At 48.5% G+C, this 5,029-nt stretch overlaps 1 protein-coding gene across 2 annotated transcripts in view; it reads left to right on the forward strand.

Moving 5' to 3' along the window:
* Positions 1–5,029, forward strand: part of SYK (spleen associated tyrosine kinase) — a 114,879-nt gene that overhangs the window by 1,632 nt on the left and 108,218 nt on the right. The window contains exon 1 of one of the 2 annotated variants that reach the window (XM_006162937.3): positions 4,608–4,690. The exons of the other annotated variant lie outside the window; for it this stretch is intronic. The gene's annotated coding sequence lies outside the window, so the exon portion shown is untranslated. Of the gene's footprint in view, positions 1–4,607; positions 4,691–5,029 lie in introns of those variants that run through there. 2 annotated transcript variants of the gene reach the window in all.

Here is a 5,029-nt window from a genome sequence, read left to right on the forward strand (position 1 = left end):
CTCTCTGGAGAGCACATGCACTCCATAGCAAAAACCTAAAAAGGGACCAGCAGTTAGTGTAATGGCTATGTCGCTGGACTCCCACATAGTCGACCGTGGTTCGCGTCCCAGCCCCAGTGGCTTAAAATTCATGCCGGGCGCGTGTGCGTGCATGCCCAAGATCCCAGGAGGAGAATGGAGGAGAAGGGATTGCGGCGTGACCATCCCCCCGGGGGGTGGTTTCTCGCTTTCTGTCTCTCTCTCTCTGTCTGTCTGGCGAGCGCATGCGCCCTATAGCGTAAAACCTCTCCAAAAAAAAAAAAAAAAACCTAAAAATAAGTAAATAGAAAAGAAATTCAATTTTTCAAAACCTCAAGAGCCAAATGAAAAGGAGGAAGATGGAGAAAATCCGGAGAGAAGGAATCACACAAGGACCAAAACACTTACCAATAGATAAATCGGAGGTAATAATAAGCACAGACAGACACAGGTGAGCATTTCATTAAAAACAAACTGAAAAAATAGGAATAAAAGCAGTCACAGCAATCAGAGAAAAGATATAGATAACAAACAAACAGTTAATATTTTTAAAGTTAATAACGTAAGAAAGGAAAGAAAAGTTTCTTTGAATGAAAGACCTAAATCAATCGATTAAAGAGCACGTTGTATTAAAATATATGGGGCGGCCCTGCAGCACAGCTGGGCCCCACCTGGGGCAGACTGCAGTTTAAATTCCAGCCCCAGTGGCTCAAAAACCATGCCAGACACAAGTGTGTGTGCCCCTGAGATCCCGGTGGATGAAAAAATGGAAGAGAGGAGACCATGACCTTCGGAGGGTGCTCCCCTCTCAGGCGAGTGCTTACACCTCTCTGGAAATAAAATTAAAAATTAAAAAATAAGAATACAAACATAAGATCCGCTCCATGGCAAAGAAGTAATATGCTCCCAGAGAAGTTCCATCCTGGGTCAGCCAGTGGTGTGGTGGTTAAAGTGGTAGGATCCCACGTGGCAAACTGTGTGGTTCAAATCCCAACCACGTGGTATATATGAGTGTGCCCAAAATCCTGAGAGAAGAATAAAGAAGGGATTGTGGCACGGTCTACCCCTCTGGGTGTGTTTTCTCACTTTTCCTCTCTGTCTCTGGTGAGAGCACCGAACTATTAAAAATAATAATAATAAAAGAAAAACTGAATCCCGCAGTAACCTCAATTTAAATCCCCACCCTGGGAGCCTGAAGCACAGTGCCATACATGAGTGCCCGAGACCTCGGCTATAGGACGGCAGAGGGGTCACTGAGGATGCGCCTCTCTCTCTGTCTCTCTCTCTCCCTCTTATATGCATGTACACATGAAAAAAGAAGAAAATGATTTTCAAATAAATAAACAAAAACTGCAGGTTGATTTATGTCAATATTTGACCTCGCTAAGTCTTTCGACTTTAAAGAAAGAATCCTTCAGGTAGCAGAAGGAAAAGCAAGTCGCCTAAAATCGTAGAACTGGGAGACAGACAGTCCTCAGATCTCTTCCAAGTAATACTGCCAAAGGCAAGGGAGTCAAGCTGCGGCCTTGGGAAGAAGCAGGCCTGAGGGACAACGTGTCCTTCCTTGATGTCATTCCAATAAACGGCAAGAGACCGCACGCGGAGACTGCACAAGAGATCCGTTCTTGAAAGATGGCCATCCAACCATAGGACATTGGAAATAGAGTGGGAATTTGAAAAACAAATAAAAGGAGAAAGAAAGGGAGAAGTGGTCAAAGGCTGGGCAGTGCGTGTGGAATCCTTGTAAATGCAGAACTGAGAATAAGCAAATGAGGGGTTACGGTTACAAAAATAACACAGCGTCTTAAACCTGGCAATGTGAAACCGATACAATTAGGGCCAGCCGATAGTACAGGGGTTAAGTGCTGTCCATAGAAAACCTTATCCCACATGTCCGGCCACAGTTCAAATCCTGGACCTGGTGGCTGCAAAATCTCATCATGTATGTGTGCCTGTGAGCCTGAAGGCTTTACGGGATGGAGAAATGGAGGAAAAGGATTGCAGCACGACCGTGCCCAATTGGGGGGCACTTTCGCTCTCTGGCAAGGGCATCGATCCTTTGGCAGTTAAAAAAAAAAAAAAGAAAGAAAGAAATTCATGTAACTAACAAAGCTTGAGAGGTAAGTTAAGGAAAAGTAAAGGGATAGAGGTAATTAGTTCATGCTTCATAGCAAAAGTAACTGGTACTGCTTGAAATTAAAACTGGGTTAAGGGGACCAGCAGCAGGCATAATGGTATGTCGCTGGACTCCCATGTAGTCGACCGTGGTTCGAGTCCCCGACCCAGTGGCTTAAACTCACACCAGGTGCGTGAGCGTGCATTCCCAAGATCCCAGGAGGAGAATGGAGGTGGAGGGACTGTGGCGTGACCATCCCCCTGAGGGGTGATTTTTGGATCCAGCGGTCTTAACCACCACGCCACCAAGCCAACAGCTGGATCAGTATCTGTTACATGAAAAAAACACCAATTATGTAAACCAAACCATCAACCAAAACTTGAAGGCTGAGCAGGTTTGAATGTGAATCTTCTTAAAAGTATCTACTTCCTTTTCTCAGGAAACTGTGGGTGGTGGTGGAAGGGATTATGTTCGAGCAAAATGCTGGAGTAATAAACAGACAGTCACAGAATACAGGAAACAGACTCCCTGAGAAAAGGAAGTACAGGGCACATAAAGAACAACGCGAAAAATGCCTGATTAAACTGTAACCACACATCGACCAAAATTGCGTCCCGATGTACTGCCACAGTCTTTTTCTTCATTCATGGTGAGCACGTGAGTGCACATTAGGGAGCAAGAGATGAGAGCCAGAGGAGCGCCCTCCAAGGGTCTGGGCACGCTGCCATCCCCTTCCTCCAGCCTCTCGGCCTGTGGGTTCTTGGGGACTCACTGGCTTTCGACAGTGTTTCGGGCTGACTGGGCTGGGGATTTCACTAGCATTGGTCATGTGGGATTCGGCTTGCCTTATTCCAGCGCGTTACTGCTGAGGACGCCTCCCTTACAGCATTACCACTGCACCACGGAGCCGCCACACAGCCCGAATTTATATCACGTAGGGGATTCGCAAGAACTCAAGCTGAGAAATAAAGTGCTCACCGTACCTTAGGTAGCTGACAGAGCAAAGGCAAATTCTCTTGGGAAAAATTACTTCCTTCTAGGCCTCAACTAGTTCCCACAAGTAATTGTCTAAGGACAATAAATTTCTCACAGCCAAATATAACCAAGAACACAAGGAAACTGGATACCATGAGCAAGAACTGGGAGAAATCCTTAGATAACACACACAGACATGGGTAGGTTTCATATGTTGGAATTAACATAGTAGACTTAGAGGGACTTCAAAACATTTGTGGAAAATGGAATTATAGTACCAGTTTATTTTAGTACAAAAATACTAAAAACCTGTTCATAGTTTTTCTATGCACATGTTCCATGAGCTTCTTGAAGATCCTTATATACTTCCTATTTTTTTTAAAGTAAAGAATCTGTAGGCAGGGAAGGGAGACTTTATTTTTTTATTTTATTTTATTTATTTATTTTAAGCCACCAGGTCTGTGGACTCAAACTGCAGTCAACTACATGGGAGTCCAGTGATGTAACCATTATACCATCTGCTAGTCTCGCTTTTGTTTTTCTAAAGAGGTTTTTTGCCTTAGGGTCTGGGGTGGTTGGCCATGCCATAATCCCTTCTCCTCCATTCTCCTCTCAGGATTTTAGGCACTCACCCACGCATGCCTGGCATGAATTTTTTTTTTTTTTTGAGAGATTTTCACTGTAGGGCGCATGCGCTCGCCAGACAGACAGAGAGAGACATAGAGACAGACAGCGAGAAATCACCCCCCAGGGGGGATGGTCACGCCGCAATCCCTTCTCCTCCATTCTCCTCTTGGGATCCTGGGCACGCACGCACACACGCGCCCTGCGTGAGTTTTAAGCCACCGGGTCCGGGACAAGAACCGCGGTCGACTACGTGGGAGTCCAGCGACATAGCCATTACGCTAACTGCTGATTCCCCCTGGCATGAATTTTAAGCCACCATGTCTGGGACTGGAATCGCGAACAGCCACGTGAAAATCCAGCGATGTAACTGCTATGCCATCTGCTGGCCCCAGGAAAGGAGACTTTAAAAGCCAGCAGGAGACCCCAAGACCAGCCCAGTACACATTGCCTAATCCCAGGAGAGACTGACCAGCTGAAAGGCTGGAGCCAAGACAGGTGGGAAAACGTGCTGAACTTAAAGATGTCTTCCGAGGCACCTGTGTGGTGACAGGCACCATGAAGAATCGCTGCAAGCGGACTAATTCACCTGGAAGATGGCTGGCAGGTGGGGAGAGCCACAGGGTGGCTGAGGGCGGGAGCTGGCTCGGAAGGGCCCTCGTCTCCTCAGAACCCAGGAGAAACATGCGCTCTTAGGAAGGCTGGGTTGATGCTTCACGGCAGATTCAAGACAGGGCCCAGGGCCCCTTCCCAACCCTTCTGCCAACCCTGGAAACTGCCTGTGACACGCAGGGAAGTCACTGTTTACTTCCACCATGAGCCACCAGGAGGGGACCATGAGCACACTGCCCCTCCCTGCTCCCTCACCATCCCAAGCAGCCTCAGCCTCGCCAGCAGGTGACCTCTGCAGCCACCTGCCACAGCAGCCATCGCAGTGCCCACAGGGCTATGGAGAAGGTCTGGGTACTGTTTTGTGAATTTTTGTAAAGGGGTGTTCAACAAAACGAAGGGGTTCGGTGTGAGAAAGAGTGACAGCTAGAAGTGTAGGAAATCATCGCGGTCCATTTATTCCCGGGCAGATGCCGGACGGGCTGTGGGCAGACCCAGCAGCGGCCTCGCGCGGGGAGCCTGCAGGAGCACGCACCCGGCCAGGTTCTCCCAGGCAATGGCACCGCGCAAGGAGAGGCTCGGAGTCCTGCAGCGCGGGTGGAGGGCGGCGGGAGCCCGCGCGCTCCGGTCCCCCTCGCGGGCCCTGCAGCCTCTACCTGGAAGGCCGGTGCCTGGCCCTCTGGCTGC

This window comes from Tupaia chinensis, unplaced genomic scaffold (genome assembly GCF_000334495.1).
Source record: "Tupaia chinensis unplaced genomic scaffold, TupChi_1.0 Scaffold141173_1, whole genome shotgun sequence".
Lineage (NCBI taxonomy): Eukaryota > Metazoa > Chordata > Mammalia > Scandentia > Tupaiidae > Tupaia > Tupaia belangeri.